The following is a 15,671-nucleotide window of genomic DNA, read 5'->3' as shown; positions in this document are numbered from 1 at the left end:
TGAACCAAGCTTTGTGATGTGAAATTCTGGAAAACATATTTTGCTTTATTTTCCCGTAAAAGTCATGTTCAAGTCAATCTCAGCACAGTCAGATGTTCAGCAAATTATTTGCTTGATCAGTCTTTTCAGTGTCTGCTTCTGCAATGGGATCTTAGTCCATGCTTGGATTCATGTTATTATACTTGGCTATCAATTGAATCAGTGACCTTATTGTCTTAGTGCACTTTATGATGTTGCTAGAATAATCAAAGGTTTATAACTTTAAGTAGGCAGTTGATGAATATTTTTTTTCTACATACATAATTAGGTATTTCATACCTGTACCACTGGGGAGAGGAGGGCTGCCTGTAATGTTACCGTCACAGCAATACCCAAACATTGGGACAACATTGGGAGGCTCACTGTCACAGATGGTCATGTACAGCAGTCATGAAATTCAGCAGTGCCACTATAAGAAATCAGCTCAGTGATGGATAATCCAAGCATGAGCACGTCAGGTTTGTTTCCCGTTGGCTCTGTGCTGGTCACTGCAGAGAGAGCTCTGAGCAGCAGGTGTCGGGGAGCACAGGAGCAGTGATGGAAACAAAACCTTCAGCTTTTATTTGTTTCTGTTGACATCTTCAAGATCTCAGCTGGAAATGCAGGCTCATCTTGTGTATGGTTAGCATCACAGCATCCCTCATCTTTCTAAATACTCATTGGAATAACTTTCTGGCTTTTCTGTTCTTCCAGCTGATCTTTGTAATAACACTTTCATGCGCACTTCTGCTTTTTGTAAACTTCTTTCTGCTGTTCTCCCGATGTTCTCATTTCTCTTCTCACCTGCCTCATTGCCTGATTGTCTGGTGCTGCTCCATACCTTTTGTGTTGACTCATTTTATTTGTCATGGTACTGTTAGGTCAAGTGATAAAGCACTTTTCCAAAACCACAAAGAAGCTCAGAAAGACAACGGCAGGAGAGGAACACCAAGCAATACCCTTCTGGGTTACTCCTAGGCCATCACAGAGGACATCACCCCATGTGGGGCCCACCTGCACAAGCCCAGAGGAGCACGGGAATAAACAATAGCAGGTGGGAACTCAAATTGAGGACTCCTCAGGAACAACCACCTTGTCTGGGCCCCTCCCAGGCCTGCTACAGCATGTCTGGGCATGAAACCTATCAGGATGAGTCATTGGAAGCAGCTCTGCAAATCACCTTTCACACTAAAAGAAGTTGCTGCCTAGGGGTGGGACACATTGTGGGATGCAGGGGAAAAGCAGTTTCAGATCACACATGATTTATGGAGTATTTAAGTCAGGAATCAATGGTAGGAAAGGGGAAGGGTTTAAGTGATTTTGGGAGGAACAGGAGAGGGGGAAAAAAAGGAATCACAGAATCACAGAATGTTAGGGATTGGAAGTGACCTCAAAAGATCATCTAATCCAATCCCCCTGCTGGAGCAGGAACACCTAGATGAGGTTACACAGGAATGTGTCCAGGTGGGTTTTGAATGTCTCCAGAGTAGGAGACTCCACAACCCCCCTGGGCAGCCTGTTCCAGTGTTCTGTCACCCTCACTGAGAAGAAGTTTCTTCCCAAATTTAAGTGGAACCTTTTGTGTTCCAGTTTGAACCCATTACCTCTTGTCCTACCACTGGTTGTCTCCAAGAAGAACCTGGCTCCATCCTCCTGACGCTCACCCTTTTTATATTTGTAAACATTAATAAGTGTCACAGAGGTACCCCGAGGTTAAGGGACAACAGGGTCCAAAACAACTTTTATTAAGCCAGTGAGAAACAGGGTTTAGCACTCCAAAGTGACTTAAATAAAGGTTTGGATATCAGTTGAGGAAAATTATTAAGGGGCAGCAACTAATACAACAGGCAGTCCACAGTGTGCATGCACGTGGCTTCACCCAAAACAATGCCGGAGCTGTCCCTGAATCCCGGAGAAGTACACACTTGCCTAAACACGGTGTGGGATTATTTTTAAAGAGATACACGTCCTTGTAGTGGATAAGGAAAGTGTACAGTCGCGATTCCGCGAGGGTAAATTTATAATACACTTGCAATCCTGCGAGGGTTAATTTACTTACACGTGCAAATGTGCACGGAATCCTACACGTGCTTATGTGGAAGCATGGGAGGAAAATACACTCGCGATTGTGCGAGGAAATAATTTATACACGTGCTTGTATTGAGCACAGAAAGTTACACGTGCAAATGTGCATGGAAAGTACACGTGCAAATGTGCACGGAAGAAAAATACACTCGCGATTCTGCAAGGATTAATTTTACATGTGCTCGTATTGAGCACAGAAAGTTACACGTGCAAATGTGCACGGAAGGAAAATACACCCGCGATTATGCAAGGATTAATTTTACACGTGCTTATGTGCACGAAAAGTATAAATATACTCGCAATCCTGTGAGAAGTTTTACTCACAGCCGTGGCGGCAGGGCAAGCGGAGTCTCCATCCCGGGGAGGGGGCTCTTGGCAGCAGCATCTTGCTTGTGCTCCGAGAGACCCGCAACAATGGGCGGAGTCTCGACGAGAATCCCGTTTTTATATTGGCTGATCAGATCTGACTGTAGGCAATCTAGAAGCTTCTCTGCACCCCCACCCTGGCTGTGGGGTGCCCCTGAAGCCTCCAAATATCCCCCACACTGGCCTCAGGTGCCCAGTGGCTCACTGGCGCCTTGGCACTCCCTTCTCCTAATGGCCCTTGCCAGGGTGCTCTGGGGCCAAACAAAAGAAGCTGTTAGCCTCAAGTAGCAGAGAGAGAGAGAGATGTGCCTACTCCTTCCATACTGAAGGAGGGAGGGGAAGAGAGAGGGGGGGTTTGCATTCTGCCACAATAAGGTCACCCCCCAGTCTCCTCTTCTCCAAGCTAAAGAGACCCAGCTCCCTCATTCTTTCCTCATAAGGGAGATGCTCCACTCCCTTAAGCATCTTCTTTGCCCTGTGCTGGACTCTCTCCAGCAGTTCCCTGTCCTTCTTGAACTGAGGGGCCCAGAACTGGACACAATATTCCAGGTGTGGTCTCACCAGGGCAGAGTAGAGCGGAAGGAGAACCTCTCTCGACCTACTAACCACCCCCCTTCTAATACACCCCAGGATGCCATTGGCCTTCCTGGCCACAAGGGCACAGTGCTGGCTCATGGTCATCCTGCTGTCCACCAGGACCACCAGGTCCCTTTCCCCTACGCTGCTCTCTAATAGGTCATTCCCCAACTTATACTGGAACTGGAACAGATGCAAGACTCTACACTTGCCTTTGTTATATTTCATTAAATTTTTCCCTGCCCAACTCTCCAGCCTGTCCAGGTCTCGCTGGATGGCAGCACAGCCTTCTGGTGTGTCAGCCACTCCTCCCAGCTTGGTGTCATCAGCAAAGAGTGGGATAATAAATTGAAAGGGGCACTTACATATAAATAGTTTGGTCAGTACTCTTGTCTGCCCTTGTCCTGCATCTGATGAGCGCAATCTGTCCTATGTTCTCATTAAATTTATTTCCAGCTCTTCACTGGGCCAAGAGCTCTCTCTTTTGCCTATGCAGGGGGTTCTGCATGCAACAACTAGAATCAGATCACAGGTTGGAGGGCTCATGTGTCCACTGTGCCAGCAACAGGAGCAAGTACGTGCCTGCAAGCATGTGTGTGGGCACTAGTGAAGATCAAACTATATGAGTCAATGAGCAGGAGAAGTGACCTGGAAGCAAGATAGTAATCAGGACTATAAGGGGTGACTCTGCATGTGAGAGCATCTGGGTGTCTCTAGGAGTGAGAACACAGAAGGGGTTGTGTGTTGGTACCTGGAAAGACCTGTCCCAATTTTGTGTGTGTGACAGTCTATACCAGCAAATGGAGTAGGGCTGAAACTTCTGGGGCTTGTATTTCCAGGGGCCAGCACCTGGATCCAGAGACCAGGCACTGGGGACACTGCATGTCTGAGCTCAGCTGCTGGAGGGATCCACATTCAACATGTGAATATCTGTGTGTTCTCACTAGTATACAACCATCCTGTCCAGCCTGAGGGGATAAGGACAAGGGTGCTGGTGCTGTTAGTGTTCTGTGGGTCTGTGGTCTGTGTGCCCAGCTGTGCGTGTGTATATGTGTGTGTTTTTGTGTGTGTGCCTGCTAGGAATGTGTCTTCAGCCTTGCTACTGGCTGGACCTGAGGATATGGAGCAACAGCAGCCCCACCTCCCTTGGGCTGTTGGATCCAGAATGAATGGCAGATTTCTTCTGACAGCTCTCAGTGTTCCACTGTAGATGAAGACTGTTCCTGTGGCCAGGTTTTATTGTAGGCACATGGAGTTGTACCTCTTGCAACTCAATCCCTAATATTTTTTCCCTTCCAAATCAAATAATAAACTACTATATTTTCAAATAATGTATCAAGCCTGTTTACAGTGGTTGAACAGGTACCTTTGTGGACAGAAATATTGATTTGCTGGAGGGCTACTAATGCCATTATATGCTGCCACTGAAATGCAGTCATGGTGATCACATGGTCGCACAACACACTTCTGTATTAGCTAGCATCAGGATACATATTTTGTTAGGTAATGTGGTTAAAGGGTAATCATAATAAGTGCAAACACCCAATCAGGATCAGACGAACAATGTGACTGGCTGGGATACCCTAGTATAATCAGTGAAAACTGAAAGGAGCACACTGAATTTGCTCCTCAGTAAAACTATCAAAGACAAATGATTCAAACCATTGTAGTTGATGTGAGATGCAAAGAGATGAGTCAAGGAGGAAAATCCCTGAATAGCTATAAAAAGCAAAAGGTTATTGCCTGTCAGGGGCATAGAACTTCGAAAAGGAAGAGAATTTGAGGACTGTGTAAAACACGTAATGTTTTACAGGGTTGTGGTGGGCTGTGAAACTTCACTATAGGACTGAAGGTGGAGATGGATCAAGATAGACCAGTAAGCCTATCTTGAACAAGTGTAGGGAAAATAGTGGGATGAGCAGGGCAAAAGAGCCTGGTTGATTGGATACTGTTTGCCAGTTAATATGCTTGTCTGACTGAGCTTGATTACCACAGTCTATCCTAATTTCTTCTCAAATCCTGTTTCTAACTAACCTCTATCTGGTTGGTGCATTCTCCTTTTTGTGTGTGGATGAAGGACAGCAAACTGCATGTCAGACTAGTCCTCAAGTAGGGCAAGAGGTCTGAATACCAGCAACCACAGTGAGCACAAACCTCAGGAACCTGACGTGTCAGCTGCTGGAGGAGACTGGGGTCTGGGAGCCAGCTATTGACCTGACCAAGGGTCCACAACCAGCTAATGTGCGTGTTGGCCTGTTCCAGTGATGGACTTGGTTCTCATAAACCAGGGAGGAGAATGATCAGGCCATCTGTACTATTCCTGCTTGTGAGAGCCTTGTGCCTTTTATGGATGGCAGTAAAGGCACTATTCTGTCTATGCTGATATGTTTGGCTGACTATGTATGTATAGAAGCATATGCATATATGTATATATTTGTAGTGTGTGGCTCTCTGTTTGGCAACACATAGGCAACCTTTCTATTGGCACCATTTGGGGACTTGGAATGGTGCAGCCTCACATCAAGCCAGCTGCAGCGAGAGGAATCCTCCTGAGTTCTGAAGCCCGCTGGATTTCAGATTGGGCAACCTCTAATCTTACATGTTTTTGAAAGAAAAATAAGTAAATGCATTCAAAACATGCTATTATTACAACTGGTAACTCCATTTTAATTTTAAATGTCTAGTGTGGTATGTGCATGAGTTACCCATTTGTTTTCTTACACTGAAACATAATTTAGAATAAACACCAAAATTTGGTAGAAAGCAACAAGTACTAATGAATTTTAACTTGCCTTACTGTGTAAATGGGCTCTGATTACCTTGCTATGCTGATTGCTAAAAGGAGATTTTCTGAATAGGAAAGTCTTGTAGACTTTATTCAGGAAAACAGTAATGCAAAAATTGAGATTTGTTCACTGGAAAGTATAAAATGAGGATTCCTAGAGAGATAACAAATTACCTGAGAATAATTTGGCTAATCAGTAAGCCATTGAAAGTGGTGCTCCATACTTTAGAATTAGTACAGCTTTTTGTGCATGTTTATGTATTTTAATTGGAAAAAATACAGATTTTTGCCACCTGGTGTTTTTACATGCTGCTTAGCTGTGGGATAGGAATAGATTGCAATATATGGACTAATAATCTAAATATTAACATAGCTATCAATTCAGTATTATCATGAAAAGAAACAGCACTACTTGAGTGTACTGAGTGTATTCCTGCCCGCCTTTCTCACAGAGTCATTAATCTACATATAAAAATTATATTGAATCACTGTTTGCAAAGGAGGAATTGACTGCATAGGGGACAATGCTATTACTTGATAATAGTGGTCTTTTCAGTCTGCCAAGCAAAGACATAACAAGATCCAACAGCTGGAAGTTTAAGTCAGTGAAGTCCAAACTGGAAAGATGGTGAAAACTGCTGGCATTAGTAAGAGGTTGCTAAGAGGCATGGTTATTGCTTCATTTTCTTGTTTCGTGACTAGCTGTCTTTCTTGGGAATATCATCTGATTTGTCAGATACCGAAATTATATGAAGGTGTTTTATATTCTATGAAATGATTAAGTTCAAGCTAGTTCAAGAGAAAAATCTATCAACTGTAAGTGATGCTTGTCTTTGTCTAAAATGTCTGAACAACTAGAAAGATACACAAAAGGCAGCTCAAAAAATTCAGTGGGCTAATGGGTCACAATGCAACAGTATTTAGCTTAAGTAGTTTCTCTTAGCCCTTGTGGTGGTGAAGAGGCATATTTTGGTGACAGAATTTAACTAGGAAGAGTATGTGACTTGTATATTTATCCCTCACTGCTGTCAGTTCCTGCTGCAGTGGCGACTTTAATATCATGGACTAGAAGGTGAAAAGCCTGCTCCTGCTCACAAAGTGGTTTTGATTTTACATGTTCTGGGAAAAAGATTACTCCCTTGCATCAGTTACAGGATCATGGGTGTTGCTCAGACAAATTAGGATGAAACATTATGGTGACATCTGTTGAACTGCAGTAATGTGCTAGAAATCTGCTTGCATGGCATCTAATCAACCTCTGAGTGATAAGTGGAGGAGGAGGACAAACTACTGTCAGTATGTTCTGCTGTTCATCTTTGCTTTGGTCATGGCTAAATGGCCATATATAAAAACATCCATCAACGAGGGCTGTGATTCCTTTCAGGAGAAAATAAACTTTATTTTCTATTTGTGTCTTTAGGCTATGTTGGCCAAGTTAAAGTTTTGGTCAGTTCCAGCATGATTTAGAAAGTACCTGGATATTGGTATAAAATATACAGACCCTTAAAACAGAGTGATTGGTTCTTTTAGAAATGATACAGCTTATTTTTCAGGAGGATGATGTGATGGATAATTTGTTAACCTGACATCACACATGAAGTGCAGAATTTTAGAAACTTAGTGAGAAATTGCAAGTTTATACTATGTTTGGATCTGAGCAGTGCCAGCATACTAGTTTGTTACTTTTGTAACTGTTTAATATGTTTCTTGAGCAATAATTTGCATTTTTTGAAAAAAAAAAAAAGAGAAAAACCTATGGTGATTAAGTTCCTTTTACTACAGTTAATAGCAATGACTAATACAAAATGAATACAGAGTTGTGGGTTTTTTTTGATAAAATGAAGTACAAAGAATAGGGAATAAAAGCAAGTGCAGTGCTTGTCAGAAATTCATGACAGAGGAACTGTAATAGGAGAAAAAAATGCAGTTAAATTACATGCTTGAAAACACAGGGCTAATAGATGGGGGAGAGATACATCAGTTACATTAATGCAGATCAATAATTGATCTTTTTGAAGAGGGATAAGAGACAAGCGTGTGCCATTAATGACAAGGAATTAAATACAGTCGAGAAGTCAAAAGCATGCATCATAAAATATGAATAGTGAGACTGGGTGATGAAACAAATCAGGCTTCTATTCAACGGGAAATTTTGTGCTCATGCTAATGGCGACTCCTTAGTTTTATCAGAAAAGAGGAATAACCTTTCAGAAGGAATGAATGTGCTTTCATATGAAAGTAGAAAATTAATAGCTCTTTAAAATTCAAAACAAATTCTTGTCTCGGAACTTAATAAGTTATTTGTTATCCCATGCTCAAATGTGTAAAGATGATAAATATAGAATGTATTTAGCAAAGAACTTTGGACAACTATAATTAATGAAACAAAATACAATCAGTCTAAAAAAAAAAAGAACCAACAAAACCAACAACAAAAGGAAAGAGGAAAAGAGGTGAACTGGGAGATTTAAGACTGACAGATGAGAAAGTCCAGTGCAGGCATTGAAAATAATGATGACATCTCTATTTTATTAGGGTTTTTCTGGTTTTGCATAAAAGAAAGACTGAAATGACATAGAACCAAAGCAAGTCATACCTGTGTACTTTCAGAATAATGAAGCATTGAAAAGTTGAGAGAAACTCAATGCCTACAATAGTGAGGATTTTTTAAGTGATATCTCTGTAGAAGAACAGAGGGGGACAGTAAGAAAAAAAAAAAGCCATTTTTATACACATCAATAAATTAAGCAAGGAAAAATATTGACAGAAAAGCAAAAATAAAAAGTTGTTACAGTACAATGAGGAATAGAAATCATTATCTCATTTCATTAGTAGCAGTTCTATTTTTTTAATGTAAAATATGGTGTACATTTAGAATTTTACGACAAGCGTTATAGTGTGTGAATTGGAGGAACAAGTTCTTAGCAAAAAGCAGTCTAACTTCTGTGGGTTCTCTATTTGAATTTGCCAGATTCAGATGTTTGCTTTTACTCCTGCTAGACCTCTGTCTCTGGCCCACACATCCTGACTATTACCATATAAGCGGTTCTGTGATGCAGCCCTCTACTATGAAAACTTTGGAGTGGCTTGGTTTCTGCCCAATTCCCCTCTGGAAGTAAAATATCCAAGAGGTCTGAAAAAGTTCCTGGTTTGCTTTCAGCATGGAATACACATCACGTGCAGTTTCCTGCACAGTCCCATGCTACTGGAGCTCACTTTTTTTTTTAATTGTTTTCTTCTTAATTATTCTGCTATTGAGGATAAAAAAGTAGAGGTCAAGAGCTTCACTGAGATAAAGTTTTACAATGACAGTCAAGATAATGCTTGCAACCACTTCATAACTGAATAAGGTAAGTTTAAAGGACTAGCTAGCTAAATGTGTCCATAACACAGCCGCCTTCTATCTTCCCACACTTTTTGCAATGAGAATATTTAGATGGGAGGGGAAAAAATAACCCCACAGGATTTCACCCAAAGCACATTATAACTGATGAATAATCAACAAGTTCTGGATTCAACATTTGGCTTGCCTTTTTTGGGTGTTGGAATTTTATTTATTTATTTTTTTTTTAATGTATGATCTGGGAAATTCTTCCAACTGTCTTCACTCTAGTAGCTCATTTAACATTTTATGAATTAATCTTTGAAGGATGTGCTCTCTGTATAATTAGTGTAACCTCCCCAGAATGCTGATCTGCTTTTTTGCTGCATCTGTGCAGCAATAGCCTTTTTACTGAAGAGAAGTGAGGTCAGCAGCCACTGTTATATCTTGAACATTATTTTCTCTTTGAATGAAGACGTGTTCAAGGATTTGTCTGGTAAAAGACTCAGGTTCCTCCCTTCCCCCCCCCCCACTTTTTAAAAAAATATTACTATTTGATATTTATCAAATCACTAGCTCTATCATCTTTACCTGTCTGAATTTGTCTTTTGTCAGGTACTTGCTACAGAAAGCTTAGTGCTGAAGAGCGCATGGTGGTATGGGGGGAGGATGAAGGGTGGGAACACCAGACTGCCCCTATCCCCCTGGCACAAGCTCTTCAATGTTCCTGCTCTTTCTTCTCAGACTAGTGTACTTTCCTTACTTCAAAATGTGAAGGTCAAAGTCCATTTAATGAGCTGTTCCTGTCCTAACTGCCTCAAGCTATGAGACAATGTAGTAGGTTTTCAAATAGTTAAGATGGCTAAGGATTATCTTTTTACGTTCAAGTATTTATGAAATTGATAGGCTGTTGAATGTGAAGTTGTCTTTTTCTTCTTCTCTCTCTTCCCTTCTCTGCTTTTTGCAGTTGGTGCTAAAAGGAACTATTATTAAAATTAGTCAGCTGGATAAAGCACAAGTGTCACTTGAGAATGCTCCCTACTGTGCCTCATCAATGAGCATAAATACTTCTGAGTACATCAATAATTGGTTTCATTTATAATAGTAGCTTTTATGATGTGGACATGTGTCCACTAGATGCTGGACTGAGACCAACAACTATTTGTGTCTGGATCACAAAATGAGAGCTCGTAATGATTGAAATTAACATCTGAGCTGGATTTGACTCAATGACTGAAAAATGATAGTCCAAATCCCATGGTTAGTGAGGAGATTTCTTTAAACAAATCTTTAATTAAATTCTCCTTCTGCGTCTGCATTATCATGCTTGATCCCTATTTTAATATTTGGAGGCCACATCTGAATAGGAAATACTATAGGGATGCAGAAATTGAGCAAAAAGTAGCACTCAGTGGGAAATATTAAAGATATATTTCATTTTATTCTAAAGTGTTATATCCACACATAATTCACATACAGTTTTTAGGATTAATTTGACATTAAAGTTTTAAAATTCTAATATGCACTTTAAAAGCAGTATCACCTTTGGTGGGGAGAGGAACGGGGTAAGTGAGAATGGAAAAAGGACAGAATTCCTGAGTATCAATGGTTGGATTCTAAATTTTTTTTCCTCTCTCTTACTGACAACTTTATTTCCACTGAAAATGTCTATTCTACTCAAGTGGATACCTTTTTCATCTGTCTGGAAAGTAACTTTTGGCTAGTACCAGTAGAAACCAGTAGGTTTTCTATATGAAATAAAATACTGTCTGCAGGATTTCAGTAAAACAAGATTTTTTATATTGATACAAGATGAATATATAAACCATTTTCTAAAGATGCAAGAAGTAAATAGCATAAAATTGAGATAGGAGTAAATGATAGTGAAATCCAAATAAAAGATTTCAATAACAGCAATCATAAAATTCTGCAGATGATCATAAAAGAAAGAAACAATAAAACCTCAAACAACCCCGAACCCTTTAAATAGTTTCAGAATATACCTGGGTATAACAATCAGTGTCATATTTTGCTGAAGTTCACACTCTGTGGTAGGTTAACTGCACATTTTATGGGCATACGCCAGATAAATGAGTACATTTCATCTTGGAACTGTATCAGCTTAAAGCAGTGGTAACATTTCCTGTGATTATCAACATTATTATTACCATGGAATACTAAGAAGACAGAAAGGGAAAATAATAACCCTCTTACTTCCCATGCTGATTTAATCTTAGAAATATGCCCCAATTTTAAATATCACCCACAGGCAGCACGTATCTAAATGTGCTTACAGGTCACCCAAGGCAGTAAAATTCCTGTTTTTTAAAAAAAATTGTATGTATATACACATGCATATACTTATATTTTTATTTACATATATATAGAAAAAATATCAGAAGAGGGTTATTTTGTAGAACTTGCTAGGAGCAAAAAGCTGACATTTGCTATGAGAATAACATTGCATGAAGAAAAGTGCTTCTGAATTATTAGCTTAGAGAAAAGCTTCTAACGAGCATGGAAGGTTGTATTGCACATGAGTGCATGACTGGCTTTTCCGTGCAATGAAAAATACAGCAGAGGTGAGCAGTAAAAACACTACACTGCTTTTGTATTCCAGGGGTACCTGAAATGAAAGCTGTTCCAGCATTTCTGCATGTTATTTTATGTATTTTGATTGATGCTGAAAATTGCTGGCCTGCTAGATAAGCTTCCTACTGTGCATATTATGACATGCTGAGTATTCAAGAAGGAGCTTTTCCTAACTGTGTAAGAGCAGAAAACACATAGCAAACACCTATTACTTTTTTTTTTTTTTTTTCTTTAAAAGGCAGGCTGGGGGAGAAAATGTTGCTGATGCAAAGGGGATGGGGTAAGGAGAAACTGATATGAGGCTCAAACTATCCGGAGTTCCTGATAAGCTTTAACAATTGCTATTCCATATTTTTCCTTTGACTGTATTTGGTTATATGTTCCTTATTACCAGATCAGCGTGACAGGTAGGACCAGAAAACAGACGAATTAATGTGAAATCTTGATGGGATGCCTGTATTCATGGGAATTACTGTATTTTTCCTTTTCCTGAGTCATCCATAATGTTGAGATACTATCTGAGGTTTTGGCAAAGCAGGTAATGAGGTCCTCTGGCTGTCTTTTTTTATTTTTCAATTTTTTCAACATGTTTAAATTAATTATATAAACACATCTTGATCAAGATCAGATTTAAAACAGAAGAGTACTCTAAAATTACCACGCCATGTGCTTTAATGTATTTCTACAATGCTATGGTCAGCAGCATAAATATTGTCTACGTAAATAGAAATGTTTTATGTTAAGATTTTTTTTTTTTCTCATGACCAATACATTAGCTCCAATTTGAGAATTAAAGCTTAGATAAGACCTCCTTTGAGGGTTTTTTTAATTTATGTTATCCTGGATTTTTAAGTTGTCAGGTTCCTACTCTCAGGATGAGGAATTTAGATTTTTTCATGAAACTACAGTTTGCTTGAATGTATACTGCTGGATATTGTACCAAACGTGTTTTATATTGGTTAATAATTATTGTAATATCTACTAGTTTAAAGGAATACTAAGGAAATACTTGCTGGCTTTTATACCGAATTTGTCTTCTAACTACAAACCTCTTTGACTCTGCCAGTCAAAGGTAGACCAAAGAAATGTGGATAGGAATGAATAAATTTTATTTTGACAAGTAGTTTCTCTGCTGAACAATCTAACTTTCAACTGACAAAGAATTTACAATTTTTATGCTGAATATGCCATTTGGGTTTTGCACCACTGACAGAGCAATACCGTAGCATTTTCCTAAGTTGTCTGTGGTTATTGCTTACCTCTGGGCATGAAAGATTCACATTTTATTCTTTTCCCCTACTTAAAATGTTTAGATTTTGGGAGCTATAGTGGATAGGAATCTGTTTATAGAGGTGTCTTTACTTGATGTAAGATACTTAAGTACTCACTGTGCCTGAGAAAATGTGAGCATGACATCATGCAGTTGGACTACATAACATACTACAATGACTATGTTTTGCCCTGCATTAGGAAGTTATTTAGGGAAGCCAACCGATCAACCAACTGTTTTTCAAAATGAATTAAAGCAAAACCTTGAGAATTTCTAGTGGTGTCTGCCATATGAACTTGTATTATTTTATTTCTACAATTACTGCACTATAAAAGTAATTTTGCTAGATGAAGTGAGTTTTATTTCCCATAACATTGTACATGTTCCTAGGAGAGGAGAAAGTTTGCGTACAAGTCTCTGCTGCAGTTACTGTTGTATTCAATACTTAGGCTGAACAGGGTAATGGTTTACTTAAGGCTTGTGCTGAAATCCTCTGAAGCCTTATGGTCTGAAGATCCTCTGGGAACACAAAACATGGAATCATATTTCCTCCAAAAGTGGAAGTAATTGAATCTCAGCTTCTAAAGCTAGGTGAACATCAGAGGCCCTAAGTTACTGTTAAAAAGAAGTATAGTCTGCCTCCCCAGTTGATGCCAAAGTACTACCTTGCTCACTTTTCATTTGTTATATTATTATTTTCTCCAAAGTGAAATGCCTAAATGAAAAACAAAAATAAACAAACAAACAAGCAAAACTTATTTTTTATAAGAAAAATGTGTGGAACAGGTGAATCGAAGCTTATTTTTTTTCTTCTCTCAATTTGATAGTTGAACTGGTAAAAGGAAAAGTCATTTTCTTGTGCAGTGATAAAAGTGAGATTTCCCTTGACCTTTAAGCTGTGTTTCTCACTTTCTACCTAGAATAACTAATGTTTTGTCATTTCCTTTCATAGAAATAATCACAGCAATTACAAGGGTTATAAAGTTGTAGTAGCAGCAGCAATCATTCTTTCTGTGTGAAAAGCTAACATGAGGAGGGGAAGTCTTGTAGTACTTGCCCTGTCTGTAGCAACTCTGCAATGGCTGAGCTGGTAAACAAGCTGAGTTTGCTCCACACTGTTCCCTCTCCCACCCCTTACAAGCACCTTGGCTAGAAGTTGTACTGTGAAAGCATCGCAGGGGCTCAGTTCAGTGATACTCTGCAAAGATCAGAATCTATATCAGGTCTGGTTCCTCCCCAAGGTACTGAATTGTGATGAAAAGTAGATAGCGCTGCAAATTAGTTTGTTTCAGCAAGGGCGAGACTTGCCTGTTTGTAGAAAACCTCAGTAGTATTTTGTTGCCTCTTTCATCCATTTTGGAAAAAGAATATGTTGTAAGGTCTTAGGGATCTGATGTTATTTGTTGCAACAGGAGGCAAAGAGGATGCAGAATATGTGACAGAATTTTGTGGGTTTTTTTCTCTTAGCTTCGATTTTGTTGAATGCTCAGAAGACTGTGTCTCAGCATAATTGGATCATAGAATCATAAAATCATTTAGTTTGAAAAAGACCCTTAAGATCATTGAGTCCAACTGTAAACCTAACACTACCAAGTCCAGCACTAAACCTTGTCCCTAAGAATCTCATCCACACATCTTTTAGACACCTTCAGGGATGGTGACTCAACCACTTCCCTGGGCAGCCTTTTCCAATGCCTGACAACCCTTTCCATGAATAAATTTTTCCTAATATTCAATCTAACCTCTCCTGGTGCAATTTTAGTCCTTCTCCTCTTGTCCTGTCACTTGCTACTTGGTACTTCAGTGTCTTTCCTGTAGCAAGGAGCCCAAAACTTAACACAGTATTTGAGGTGCAGCCTCACCAGTGCTGAGTACAGGGGCACAATTCCTATCCCTCATCCTGTTGGCTACAACATTTCTGATAAAAGCCAGGATGCTAGGGGCCTTCTTGGCCACCTGGGCACACTGCTGGGCTGTATTTAGTTGACCTGTCGACCAGTACCCCCGGGTCCTTTTTCACTGATTCCAGCTTCGCTGACTTCAGCAGATAAACACAATAGAAATGTAACTGTCACTGTGAAGTGTTCATACAGGCTTTTCTGCATTCTTCCATCTTGATTGCTTTTGGCAACAGTCAAAATTAAGCTAATAATCAAAATGAGGTACTGTGATATTCCAGAGATCCAGGCGCCCGGAAAACTCCAGGTTTGTTAAAGTCAGGAATGTAAAGCTATACCATCATCCTGTGCTATTGTTTGCCTGACTTTTATCAGACAAGACAGCAGGCAGTCTTTGTTCTGTATGCACATTAACTCTCTCAAAAACAACTTTATTCAGCTACTTCAATAATGTTTCTGGGAAAGGCATCAATAACGCTTTGTGCAAAACTTAATCATCTGAGTTCTGAGACCCACAACGCTTACAGCTCCAGGGACACTGGACCTGCAAAAGACATGCCAAGAGTGCTTGGGCTCAGGTCCACACGTGCATGGGTGGTCCCGATAAGAAAAGTGCAGTGTTGGTGCAGTGTGGTGCTCCCCTTGGCGTGCCTTTTTCATTTGTAGTGTCCCTGGCTATGTAGGCTTTGTGGATCTCAGAATCCTAACCCTGCTTCAAAGTGATTTTGTGAAGCCAGTGAGTCCTACCAAGAGCTTTCT

Source organism: Streptopelia decaocto (genome assembly GCF_964273445.1).
Source record: "Streptopelia decaocto genome assembly, chromosome: 1".
In the NCBI taxonomy this organism is placed as follows: Eukaryota; Metazoa; Chordata; class Aves; order Columbiformes; family Columbidae; genus Streptopelia; species Streptopelia decaocto.
This window is presented reverse-complemented; position numbering follows the sequence as displayed.